Source organism: Odontomachus brunneus, unplaced genomic scaffold (genome assembly GCF_010583005.1).
Source record: "Odontomachus brunneus isolate Ranch 3 - 2012 unplaced genomic scaffold, Obru_v1 Obru_scaffold_174, whole genome shotgun sequence".
Taxonomy (NCBI): Eukaryota; Metazoa; Arthropoda; class Insecta; order Hymenoptera; family Formicidae; genus Odontomachus; species Odontomachus brunneus.
In genome coordinates, this window is record NW_022639624.1 from 97,098 (window position 1) to 112,089 (window position 14,992).

The following is a 14,992-nucleotide window of genomic DNA, read 5'->3' on the forward strand; positions in this document are numbered from 1 at the left end:
AAAGGTTTATTTGAATAAATACACTTGTATGTGTTTTAGTTACAACTCCCGTACTTATAAGTTAATATGCGTACCGCGCGTAAGTCACGTATGACGCGGATGTCGCGGCGAGAGACCGAGATGTTAAGCCTGACGCGAGTGGTCTCTCCGCTTTTTTATAGTATTGTTTTAGACTTGTCGGAGGGGGTGCCTGGCGACAAGAACATTACCATATTTGGTAATGGTGTCATGCGTTTGGAATTGAGGTCCTAAATGCGGAATGTGCAAGGTGGTGCTTATCGCAGCACTTGCACATCGCTTGCTTGTTGTGGCGCAATTGAAACAATTCCTCGAGAAGTGTTTCGAAAGCGCTGGTACCATTCGCGATTATAACAGATGTTACTAATTTAAGGTTTTTTTTCTCCTATAATTCATGGAGTTGTTTAATAAAGTTAAATGATATTGGACCATGCGGAGAAAATAAAGTTGTTTCTGCTGTTGTATTTCGGTACAACTTTTAGAGATGACATGGATCTATTATACAATGCAATCGTAGGAAGGATGCGGAAAATCTATTACCAATTTTTCTGCAGAGAAACAGCAACCCAGAAATTCTAAGAAATATTTAATATTTGTAACACACACACAAGTCACAGACTGAATAGTTACACAACATCAAACAATTTTTCTATGGCACATGAAATGAATTCACCTTGCAGTTCAGCCATGATTTTATTGATACAAAAGTAAGTGATGGGGTATTTAAATTTGCTCGTATAAGAAACTATTAAAAAAAGTAAAACCTCTGTTGCAATTTCGTTTTCATTTTTAACTGGAATTCCACCTAAACCAATGTTACCGTAATATCTATCAGAGTTTTTGTCATATATTACTTTACAAAAAAAAAATCGTTATAAATATAATAGATTACAACAAAAATGTGTTTAGCGAAAATATATTTAAAAAAATATTAAAACAACCTTATTTAGATCAATTGTACTCTCTATCTGTGAATACTTTATTGAAAAATACAAGACAATTTTATACTCTCCACAAAAGTAATAATATCAAGAGGTTTACGCCAAGTGCGAATGATTAATGATTTCAGTTTTTACTTTTATAAATATATGTGGCTTTGGCTATATAATATATTTATAAATTAAGTATACTATTAATATATTAGTCATATATTATTAAATAAAAAATCAAATAATTAGAGAAATACAATAATGTTGAAAAAAAGTAAAATAACTTATATAAAAAGCATTTGGCGTGCCTTATTTTAATATTACATCGGTAATTAATATAATATTTTAATAGTCATTAAAATAAGAGAACCGTTTACCTATAAAAAAGGCACCATGTGCTACAATAGAAATCGTAGAGTCGTAAGTCGTAGAAATTGACCAATTACGGTCGATTATTCTTCCCATACTCGATCGCAATTGGTCAATTTCTACGACTTACGACTCTACGACTTCTATTGTAGATCCCGTTTAACGAAGAATATAGTCAACGGACATTTCTATGGTGAGGAGACGTTTCTTACGCGTAAATTCACGATTTTAAACTTTGAGCTAAGATAGCTCAGCTTCTGGAGCACGTAGAGAAAAAGTAAACACAGTTTTATTAAGTAATATAAACCTAAAGAATCGATTAAGTCCCTCCAGAACTTTGTCAATTGCCGTTATTGCCGAAATGGGAATGTAACCTACATTCAACTAAAGTTGTCGCGTAATTATACACGGTAGGCCTCGTTGCTTCACGCTTGCATTTGGTTTCGCAACACTACCGTGTCGCTTGATTTGTGATCTAATCGCTATAGAAACAAATATTAAAGCTACATCATGCATATATGTAAGCTTTCGTTCCTTCAAAAATTGTAGAACTTCAGAAAGAAATCTTGCATCACAATTATATGATACTAAATTTCTTCTTAAGGTAACTGGATGTGGTAGACAACTTTATATGTACAAAATTATATGCCTTAGATTAGGGCTCGAAACAGTTTGCCAATTTCGACCGATTCTCGGAAGTTACGCCTTCTATCTCCCTTTTGCCGCGCGGCCGATCTTAAAAGTAACTGTCGCGGCCAGTCGCGGCTTCAAGCTTGGAGGCTCGACCGTCACTTTTGTAGCCTAGAGAGCCTTTTGTTACGTCCACGATAAATAACTATATAGGGAAATTTGAAAGTAGTGAAATCAGTGACTTACGTGGACGGTCAACAGAGTGATGACTCCGCTTTTGGGTCACTCTGCTTTTCACCGAGTTTACCCTGGGTCTCGGGAGCCTGGCGAAACGATTGATGAATCTGGCGGAAAATCAGCGGTGCTTGTTCTCCTGGCTCAGCCTCGGAAGTTCCGATACCACGCGGGTTGATGCGGCCCGTGATTCAGAATTTGATTTCGCAATGTTTGAAATATGAAGGGTAGGCAAAAGTAATTGCAACACAGTCGGATTTTACGACTAAGTATAATATGCTGAATAAGTACACGAAGCTACCAGAGACTAACTATGAGAAGAAAAATAATTATATATTGCCTTCTCTACAAATGCGCGCGCTTTTATACGTCGCTTTGTCGCTGAGAGTCGTTCTCCGATTGGTCCATGGAGTTATGGCGAGGGAAGAGATTCATTCCTTTGCATGATGTCACCGCGTCGGTGTCCTGAGTGGTGTTTAGGATTCAGTTTTCATGCTCCTGTTTATGTTGGCTTATCGCACTGAGCGATAGCGGTTTCTTTGGATCGATCCGTTGATTTCGAGACTCTCCAGCAGCACGCAGCATTCGGCATTTTAATTATAATGTTTTAACGCTCGCGAATATGCATATGCGCACGTACTTACATCTAGTAACATAGGGATAAAATATCTAGTGATGTCTGAAATCAGACAAGTCGGCCTCTCGGTCTATAATAATATATTATTAATGTTCTAAAATAGATCCGGACGTTACACTTTAATAAGAGTGGCGCCATACGGCTATCAGTTGTGATTGGTCCGCCATGTTTAAGCTATTCCCAGCAGTTTTTGAATTGTAATATTTTCAAGATTGTGTGTATTTATATTAATAAATAAAAATAAATAGATGTTGTATATAAAAGAATGTTATTTATTATACGAATTAATGTTATTAAAACAAAAATAATATTATTGCACAAAATATTTGCATAAAATAATGTTATTACAATCTAAATAATGTTATTGCGCACAATAAAAATTGCATTATCTGAAATGAAACTTAAATGCTTTTAAAAACTTAATTATTGAAAACAAAACTTAATTACTTGAAAAATTAAAAAAATTAATTTTACTTAAAAGAGTAATGCATTACAATAGATTTACTGTCATAATATTTGCGATTTGGTAATAGAAATCTACGCTTATTTTTAAATTTTAAACGCACCGTAGCAAATTTTTTAAATAAATTTAAACGCAAATTATGGCAATCTAGAATATGATCTGTGGGAACAGAATTAAATTTATCTACTAAAAATATATGTAAATTTATATAACGCATTTCTTAAAAATAAGGACTATAATGTCTAAAAATATTTTCTAATTGTAAAAACATTTCGAACGTTGGTTTATTAACAAAATATAAAGTGTTTGCATTGTAACATTTAATTCTCGTAAATTCAGAAAATTTAAAGTTTAACGATCTTTTTGATCCAGCAGATTCTCTACAATCATTGCATGAAGTGCATGTTTTTATAATAGATCCCAAACAATATCCTCCAATATTATATAAACAATTCATATATTTGTTATCATATTCTATTATTGAATTATTATTAAAAGGAGGAATTTCATCTATGATTGCAGAAGATGATTTAGAAAAATGATGTACGTCATCTTTATATTTTAAATATTCTAAAAAGCCATTAAGGTATTCACTATTATCAGCCTCATAATTTCCTGTTGATATTGAGTTTGTGTACATTGTAATAGCAATAAGTTTTAAATTATTTTTGAATTGCAAAGCATCTAAAATTGGATTTTTATGTCGCAGAAGTGAGAATAGATTTTCTATGCAGTCTTGTGTAAAACGACCAGTCAAAATAAACTGAAAATTGCGATGTTTTAAAAGATATTCCACTAAATTAATGATTGAGGTTGTTGAAAGTATGACACCTCTTTGAATAGGTTTAAACATTTCTTTACTACTTATTTTTATTGTTGTAAAAAAATCAATTATCTCACGAAGAAAATAAATGCTAGCATTGTATATGTCTTCATTTTTTATATCTAATGATGTACAACATGATCTAGAAGTCATTAATGAAAACCACTTAGATATTTGTTTAACAAACCATAGTAATAAATTCTGGTTTATGGTTTTCATTTGCTAAAAATTCTAATGAACTACTGACATGGGTAGAGAAAACATTTCTTGCTTTATTCACTCGCATTTTATTATAAGTATTAGTAGTTACAACATCATCAATTTGTAATTTAGGTGTTAGTAAAAATTCCAAATCTTTCTGAGATTGAATTAATTCATTAAAATGTGCAATTTAAACTTTATTACATGGTAATTTATATTTTTTTTACAAATTCTTTTAGCAAGATAAAAAATTTGTTGTTAATTAATGATTCTTTTAAATTTTTTAGAAGATGTGGTACATCTGCAATAAAATATAAAAATCGATTGGAATCAAAGGGATGAGGAATATAATTGTTAACACTACAATTTCTTCCTATACTTATCCCACAACATTTCCATACTTTGCAATTTCCCGGACCCATGTCAGAAGTTATATAATTGACATGGAGACCAATTATTTCAGTTTTACGTACTATCTGAAAAATTATATCTTTGAGAATTGCTCCAGCAAATGAATCGCCTGTATAAAAATAACCGACAATATGCTTCCATCAATTAGCAGTACCTGTCAGCATAAATGTTAAAGCATGTGTCGCTATATCTTCTTGATTTGGAAATGTTATATTTCCCAATATTGTTTTTGTTGAACAGTCATAAACATGTTTTGGTGTTATACTCATTTCATCAATGACAAGTCCATATTCTCTATCAATGTCATTTTGAAATGAAGATACTTTAAATTGTAAAAAATCAAACATTTCGTCTGAAACTCCATTCCTAAATTTTTAATTTTCCAATATTTGTTGTAAAGTGCGCAAACTTGGAAATGGTATTCCTTGTTGAAAAATTTCATTGTAGCCATTTTTACCACATGTAAACCTCAATCTAAGTGCGCGTTGAATAGTTTCATTACACCAATTTCTTGTTGTTTGTTTTTTTGTCAATAAAGCTTTAATTTGATCCTTGTTAAATATTGTCATTAAAGCCTTTTTATACTTATTATTGTTAATTTTATCATCAAGTGATTGTGCTTTAGATCTTAAAACTCTATTTTTTTTTCGCAAAAGAGTTAAATAAATTTGCATTTTTCGATTTATTTCTTCTAATCTCTTGTTGTGTATGTTCTTATCTTTTTCTTTACCTCCATCAATCTTAGTTGTATTTGAAATGCATTCTGTTGATAATGTATTACAGAATTCATTGCTTGTCGAAAGTTCAGTTTCATCTATAGCTTCAACAGTTTCATCTATAGCCATCTAAAAATATATATTTATTAAAACATTTAAATATATTTTTTATTATTCATTTTTTATTTATTTTATCATTGATTTTACCTGTTTATCATTTACTATAATTTGATTTCTATTGGATTTGGAATTATGATATACTAATCTATGTTCTTCTTCAATAACATCAGATCTTTGATTATTGAAAACAATTTTTTCATTCAGAAAGTATTCAAAAATTGTTGGCAATGCATTTGATTTTAATTTTCTTTTATTGTCTATTCTTTGTTTCCACATTTCAGGAGAAAAATGTACCTATATAATGACACAAAAGTTAATTAAAAAATTATATCATGATTATTATAGTATTTGATTTGGATTCACATGTAATAATACATAATTGAAAAAATTATAAAAAAATGAAGAATTAAATTCATAATAAAATTGACTATACATTTTAACCAATCAGAACATATTTTTATGTATTACATCAACTTTTTATTATGACATTGTAAATATTTATGAAACAAATAATAACTTTACCTCACATAAATATGAATTTTTTGATGGTGTCCAATTTTTATATTTACTATTGATACTTTTTATCCATTCCATTCGACGTTTTGGATTTTTCGGAAATATTTTCATATATATATCCCTTTTTAAATGAATTGTTGCAAAATAGAATTGTACATCCACCCATATTTCTACAAAAATATTATAAGAAATTCAAACCAATTTGCTGCATAACCATGAAGAAAATTATTAAATATCATATCACATTTTTATTATATGAATACATGTGTATTCATGTATGAATACATATGTAAAATATGATTAGATAATATTAATTCTTTATGAATATAGTTATGTAATATACAAATTTACCTGGATAGGTCCTAACTGTATTATAAAATGTATTTACACCTGCTGTTGCACCTAACCTTATATCTGAAGCTGACAGCAATATTGTTGAATAAACTGAGACCATAAATATCTCTTTCTCTCTCGCAGGATTTCGCTTAAACATGGCGGAAGTTTTCATATGGCGCCACTCTGATTAAAGGCTCTCTATTGTAGCCCGCTCACAGCAAAGGGAAGATGGAAGGCGCAACTGCCGAGAATCAGCTAAAATTAGTAAACTGTTTCGAGCCCTGTCTTAGATGAATAAGAATGAAAAGTGACAGCAAGGTCTCTAATAGTAGATGAATAAGTAGCATGATTAATATTAGAGAATTTGTAACTTCATTATGAAACAATTTTAAGGGAAAGCTTTTGAAATACTTTTGCAGTACCTCATATATATTTTCCTTCTTGCTATTAGTCCTTCTCAAGTGATCAATTAAGGGGGGTTTCTGGTCTTGGAGCTTCAAAAAGTCGATTTTTTTTCTTTGCATTTTTCGAAAATTTATGGTCTTAAGAATATCCTACAAAAAAAATATTTTCTTGGAAAAATTACAATTGGCCGAGATATAGGGTAAAAAGTGATATGGTGTATCGGGCCGTTGACTGATTCAAACAGCGCGCGCGAGTGCCGTAACTGCTGCTTGGGTGATCTTCAGTTCCTTCCAACGATTCTCTCTTGGTTTAGAAAGTGTGTCTAATATCTTTGTATTGTATGAACCAGGTTTCTTACCATCCATCTGAAGGATGGTAGAGATAATAGCCAGAGTTATAGAAGTTACGAATGAGAAATGCGTGTTACTTTCTAAAGGGGGGCCAATAAGATCTTATTAGCCCTTCTCCTTTCTTGGAGTGAAATTATACTCAAAAAATAAAATAGCAACCGAGTCACTCAAATTTGACTGAATTTTGCACTCCTATAGAGTGAATTCTCTTCCATGAATCATTAAGTGAATATTTTTAGTCGAAAGTAAGAATGAATTTTGTGTATTCCAATCAATTGTAATAAAAACTCGGAATCAACATGGAGTCAAATGCACTTCTAATTATGAATGAAACATTTACTTTTGACTGATAATATTTCTGACTTTGATTTTGACTGATAATATTTTTCACCATTAGTTTCGTTTTGGAGGTTATACAAAGCGGAGCACGTTGCGAACGAGAACAGAGCAAATAATGGATAGAAAAAGTTCAAGAGTCAATCGAACACATGCTGCGCGCAAAATAAAACGAATGTATCACGGAAACCGACATGATATAGAGCAAGATACAGTATATACGAGTACTTCAGCCAAAAAATTAATGAACTCGAGAGACATGGATGTGAACATTCAGCGAGATTACAGTTACTATATTATAAACTTTATTGCGGTGTTTGCGGCTATAAGTTTATATGTTTGTTGCAAAGAATGCAAAAAAATGTTACATTTAATGAAAAAGGTATACATGGACTTGGTTTCAAAATTTGTATGAAATGTGACTGTGCAAAAGATAAACACGTGTCCCGTAATCGATAAAGCATACGAAGTAAATCGGCGAATTGTTTTTGTGATACGACTTCTTGGGATTGGGCTTCACGAAATAAATTTATTCTGCGCGTTAATAGATATTGGAAAAGGATTACCTATTTCTATATATTATGCTTGTTTAGAAAATTTGTGTACCGCTTCTCAAGCTATTTACAAGTTGTCAATTACAGCGGCCGTTAACAAAGAAAAAATCTCACTGAAGCTGCAAATGGAAATCGGCAACATTTATCCGTATCGAGTGATGAAATATGGAAAAAAAGAGGGTTTAGTTCTTTGTTTGGCGTCTCTTCTTTGATTGGAAAATATTCTAGTAAAGTGATCGATACCGTCGTGAAATCAAGTTTCTGTCGAGCATGCTGCTTTTGGTCCGACAAAAAAAAATACGCCTGAATATGAAGAGTGGTATAACAGTCATGAAGAAACGTGCTCCATTAATCATGTAGGCAGTGCTGGAAAAATGGAAGTAGATGCTATAACAGAAATGTTTATGCAGTCGGTACAAAAATATGGTGTTCAATATACAACGTATATCGGAGACGGAGATAGTAAAATTTTCAAAGATATTGTAGACATTAATCCTTACGGTAATAACGTTTATATACAAAAAAAAAATAGTGCGTTGGAAACGTGGAGAAGCGGATGGGAACGAGACTGCGAAATGCTAAGAAAAATAACAAAGGTCTTGGAAGAAAGGGAAAATTGACTGCTAAACTCATAAACGATTTAACAACGTACTACAGTTTAGCTCTCAGACGGAATGCTCATGACCTCGAAGAAATGAAAAAAGCAATTTGGGGAATATTTTTTCACAAAACATCAACAGACAGTAAACCACAACATCATTATTGCCCGCCGGGTTCTGGAAGTTGGTGCAAGTGGCGACAAGCAGAAAGCAACGGAACGCTCCAGACATTTACATACAATCTACCTCTTAATGAAAAAGTTGCAGAAGTTATTAGACCGATTTATAAAGAATTATCATCCAATAATTTATTAGAAAAATGTCTTTGCACACACTCAAAACAATAATGAATCTTTCAATTCATTACTATGGACGATTGCTCCCAAGCATATATCCGCCGGCAAAGGAGTGGTTGAAGTCGCCAATTATTTAGCAACGTGCATCTTTAATGATGGATATATAAATATACTAAAAATAATGGAAGTGATGAGCGTAACAATTGGCAGCGCAGCTCACGATTTTACCATTTATCGAGACGACGACCGACTCGGATGAAGCGTTCGGAACATCGCGCATCTTCGAGCTCTAAAGAAGCAAGGATTGCCAATCGAGAATAAAAAACACTTCAGAATGAGATTTTCAAAGAAGGAGAAGATTTACTTTATGGCCTTGGAATAGCTGATTAAAGATAAATTCATAAGATTTAACATATTATCACGAAACATGTTTCATCAAACTTTAAACGCATTTTTCTCGAAACCATGTTTTCGAACGTGGTGGACACAATTTGAAAGAAACTATTTGCCCGATTAACTTCCGCTTTTACAGTTACAGTTATTCAATAAACATGTCGTTATCGCAGAAACTAAGATAAATAGTCTAAATAGATTATTTTTTCTATTTCTTTTTGGAACACAAATGAGAGAAAAAATTGAATAAAATCGGATTTTTTTCACTTATCGTCATATTAAAATTATGCATGCGATATTAATAATCCTAGTTCAGACGAAAATCACAAGTCTACTCTACAAAATAAGACCTTGTTTTTTGTTTTCAGATTACAGAAACGACTTCTATCGTGTCCATCATTTGACTCTACTCGCGGTACAGGCCTAACTTCGGCGCCATATTTTATTATGTTATGGGAACAACATTAAAATATACAATTTTTTTAAATCTATACAAAATGTACTTTATAACAATGTATCAATTTTTAATTATATCATAAATTTTAAGCATAAAAAAAATTTCTAAAAATACGGCTGAATTCGCCTCTCAAGACCAGAAGCCCCCCTTAACTGCTGCATGTTGACATTTTTAAAGGTTCTTTGCTTTAGTTGATGCGCCAAGTCCTGTATTTGTCTTCGCAAATCTAATATTTTCTGTTGATTTTCCAAATATGAAGATTTTGTTTGCACAACACAATCCATGTTTTCTTTTATATCTGTTTGCACATAACAATCCATGCTTTGTTTTACATTTGTTAATACCACAACCCATACTTTTGTTTGCATTTTTCTGCTACAACAGATAGAATTAACTTAATGGATTTGCTTATAATCATATTTAAATTTGTCTACATTACAACACATATAAGTAAAGTAAATAAAATATTAACTGAAATATACCACATGGTACATAAGTATTCTCTAATATTTCTCTTGCTCTTTCGGTTATATTCCCGGCACAATTTTCTTGTAAAATTAATACTTTTTTGTGGAACTCTTTAATGTCTAAATCTTACATATGTTTCATGAAATATTGATGGTATGACATCCCTTTTTAACGTTTTTCTGCAGCTATATCCACACAGCACAAAACATCTTAGCAATAGAATATTACAAATATCATTTTTAAAATATTACATTTGAGATATTCTTGAGATATTGTACAGATATTTGAAATAAAATATTTTGTATGAGATATTTTAAGAATATTTCACTTGAAACATTACATTTGTGATGTTTCTGAAATATTCTTGAAAATATCTCAGAATATCTGAAATAGAATATTCTAGAAATGTTCCATTTGAAACATTACATTGGCGACGTTTTTGAAGTATTGTGAAATATCTGTCGCTAGAAATATTTCTGAATATCTGAAATACCCTTATAGAAATATCATACTAAGAATCATTGATAATTATTTATTTTCAGTATTAAAAATACTGGATAATAAGTAATTATCAATGATTCTTAGTATGATATTTCTATAAGGGTAGAATATTCTAGAAATATTCCATTTGAAATATTACATTTGCGGCGTTTGTGAAATATTCTAGAGAATATTCTATAGAGAATATGCTATCTGTTGCTAAATAACGCAAAGTGGTAAAGCGATAGACCAACGATTCAGAGATGTCTCGAGTTCGAATTCCGACCAGTGCTAAATGGATTTTTAAATGTGATCAAGTAAAACAGCTAAATTCCGTATAAAATTACGATTTTTCGATTATTACAAGAATAATTATCTGTGATTAGTCAATTTCTTACAGATTACATAAGCTTACAGTTACCGGCTCCGATCTTCATAAGTCAGCCTTTAGACTGGATCCTTACCCACACAGCATAAAACGTCTCAGCAATATCTCAAAAATATTACAAATATTATTTTTAAAACATTTTATTTGAGATATATTCTTAGAATATTCTATAAATATTTTAAATAAAATATTTCGTATGAGATATTTTAGAAATATTTTATTCGAAATATTACATTGGAAATATTGTGGAAACATTTTGGAGATCTTACACTACAAATATTTCAGGATCTGTAATGAAATATTTTAGAAATATTCCATTTGAAACATTATCATTTGCGAAATATTCTAGAAAACTGTCGCGGGAAATATATCAGAATATCTCAAATTGAATATTCTAGAAATATTTTACTTGAAACATTACCTATTGTACAAATTTCCATGCACCGGCATGCAATACGCGGTGTCCCGACGATTGTTTCGCTCGCTCGAACGTTCATGCATTTTTCATTGTTAGCAAGGAAATTACTGTAATGTAAAAATCTTGGGGAAAGGTTTTTAGGAGACTTTAACAAATGCTTCTTAATAGCTACTCTTGAAAAAAAAATTAATATTAGATTTATTTTAATATATAATTCTGAACCAACATAGAATATATTGCAACAATATAACGTTTGTGTAGGTTGTCGATCGAAGAAGAGTTCAGAATGGTTCAGAATTCTATATTAAAATAAATCTAATATTAATTTTTTTTTCAAGAGTAGCTATTAAGAAGCATTTGTCAAAGTCTCCTAAAAACCTTTCCCCAAGATTTTTACATTACAGTAATTTCCTTGCTAACAATGAAAAATGCATGAACGTTCGAGCGAGCGAAACAATCGTCGGGACACCGCGTATTGCTCACGTATAGACGAGACAGTGTGAGTCAAGCGTTTTCTTAGTGTGTGTCACACGTATTTTAGGACGGCATTTCTGTCCAGACGTCTTATAATGCTATTTCTCTCGTTCTTACGTTTGCGATAGAGGATGGAAGATCGCCGCGACTCCCACCACTATTCCCTCTCCAAGCGTCCGACGATCGTATACCGCTAGCTCCCTCCGCCACTCCGTGCTGCTCTTAGCTCACCTACACGCAGCAGTGTATGAGTGACGCGTTATCGTGTGCGAGTCACACGGATATTCGGACGGCATTAACGCCGGTGCGTGTACATTCAAAGATTTCTTAATTTGAAGAAGTCAATTAGTTGTTAACATTCAAATTTAGGTGTTTACATCCACAATTAAGTGTTTTTTGTAAGGGTATACTAATAATAAGAATAAACATAAATAATTAAAATGAATAATAATTATTTATTGTTATAATATGCATGTGCGTGTATGTATGTGTGTGTGTCCAGTTCATTATACAGGATATTCCCAAAAGGTGGTACCAAATTTTAGGGGTATGTAGTACTCATTAAAACAAACCAAAAACTCTTAATGAACAGTACTCCGAAAACCTTTTATTTCTGAGTTATGAAGCATTTTGTTCTGTGCAAAATAGAAAATAAATTAAATCTACAATAAATGTTTAATGTGCCTTCGGCTCGTGTCAATACACATTTCGGCATGTTTCGTCATTGAAAGTCAAAGAGTCCAGATTTATTTCGTATTTGTTGACAATAGTTTCCAAGTTTCTTAGTCAGTTTATTCACGCCCGTATGTGACCACTTAATTACGCAGGGATTGTTGTATTCAACTTTGGTTTGTAGACCGTGTCTAATTTTGTGTGCAATTCGGATAAGCTGCATGATACAAGCGTGCTGCTTTTGAAGCATTGCCCTTTGTTCTATCATATATAAAATGAATGAATATCCGTCATTTCAGAATTTGTGTAAAAATTAGCCATTTTTCAGATAACACAAAACTAGACACGGTCCACAATCCAAAGTTGAATACAACAATCCCTGCGTAATTAGGTGGTCACATACGGGCGTCCGTGAATGAACTGACTAAGAGACTTGGAAACTGTTATCAACAAATACGAAACAAATGGCGAGTTTTTTAATTCATCGATGGATCCATCGCATGCAGCGCAAATGCAGCGAAGCGTTCTTTTATTCATCGATGAATTACATCAATACGTTCTTATTTACAGCGCTGAAGTCATCGCATATCCATCAGATCCATCGACTCATTTTGTCGATGGACTGATGAAATTTCCGATTAAATATGGTAGGGGTAATTTCCTAGCCTAAAAATATTAAGTTGTATGTTGTATCGATCAACAGGAAGAAAAAAAAATTGTAACATGGAAACGCTATTAAAATATAATTTCATTAAAAAATTGTGTGAAGATGAACCTTCTTCTGATGATTCTTTTGATACCACATCAACAAGTAACGACAGTAACAATACAAATAATACTGATGTATTATTAATTAAATGTATGCGTGTAAAACACATAAAAATGAATAACTTTGTATCAAAAATAGTGCCACTATATTCTGATATAGATTTTAAAATGCATTTTCGATTATCTAGAACTTCAGTCGAGATATGTACAAAGTATATTCTGATCATAAATGCAAAAAATATATTAAACTGAAATAATATGTATATAACAAATAAAATGTTTATAATTTTTAATAATAATTTTGTATTATATGCAGAATCTCATTGAAGATTTAAACGAGCAAGAATCGCAAGCAAGAATTGGACGTTCACCAATAAAAGTTCATGTTAAAAAAGCTGTGTTATTAACTATATGGATTGTTGCAAATCAAGAGTCAATTCGATCAACTGCAGACTGTTTTGGTTTAAGCAAAGGAAATGCTCACACTATTTATACGAACTTGTAAACGACTTGTGAAAAAGATACAGAATTATATATAGTTTAGCCCACAGGAAGAGCTGCATATGAGAATGTAGAACAATTTAATGAATTAAGAGGACATGAAAGTTTCCGCAATGTGTTTGGATGTGTAGATGGGTCACATGTCCCAATACCTGGACCTATGAAAGACAATTCGTATTATAACAGAAAAGGTTACCACTCCGTATTATTACAAGGTATCTGCAACGCCAACAAAGAATTTATCGATGTATATTGTGGATGACCAGGATCAACACATGACGCTAGGATGTGACAAAATTCTCCAGTTTATCAAAAATTAATTGAAAACCACAAACAAATGCTTCCTCCAAATACATATCTTTTAGGAGACTCGGCTTATCCATTGCAAGTTTTTATAATGGTTCCTTTTAAAGACAATGGGCATCTTATGAATTCACAACATATACTACTGTGTCCAAAAAGTAAGGTGACATTGCATTTATTTCGAAAATTCTTTATTTATTCTTGCAAATCAATTTCGTCCCCTTCAAAGTAATCCCCCCCTGATATAATACACTTATTCCAACGGATTTTCCAATCTTCGAAACAGTTGTAATAATCGATTTCAGGAATGGCCTTTAGCTCCTTCTTCGCAGCGGCTTGAATCTCTTCTATCGACTCGAAACGGTGTCCCCGGAGCCAGAAGTCGCATGGAGCCAAATCAGGTGAATACGGTGGTTGTGGAACGATATTAGTCGAGTTTTTGGCTAAAAAATCACGAATAATCAGCGCAGTGTGTGACGGTGCATTATCGTCACACAGTTAGCCGCTGCGAAGAAGGAGCTAAAGGCCATTCCTGAAATCGATTATTACAACTGTTTCGAAGATTGGAAAATCCGTTGGAATAAGTGTATTATATCAGGGGGGGATTACTTTGAAGGGGACGAAATTGATTTGCAAGAATAAATAAAGAATTTTCGAAATAAATGCAATGTCACCTTACTTTTTGGACACAGTAGTATTTAATAAAAGATTATGTAGTACTAGAGTT

General features: G+C 32.1%; 1 long non-coding RNA gene and 1 pseudogene across 1 annotated transcript; one reads left to right on the forward strand and one right to left on the reverse strand.

Moving 5' to 3' along the window:
• Nucleotides 1–4,309: 4,309 nt before the first annotated feature.
• On the reverse strand, nucleotides 4,310–5,560 carry LOC116851394 (annotated as a pseudogene).
• Nucleotides 5,561–7,218: 1,658 nt separating this feature from the next.
• Nucleotides 7,219–9,828, forward strand: LOC116851378. The gene is made up of 3 exons (XR_004379567.1): nucleotides 7,219–7,403; nucleotides 7,556–7,876; nucleotides 9,705–9,828. It is a non-coding gene; the product is annotated as an uncharacterized LOC116851378 (long non-coding RNA).
• Nucleotides 9,829–14,992: the final 5,164 nt, after the last annotated feature.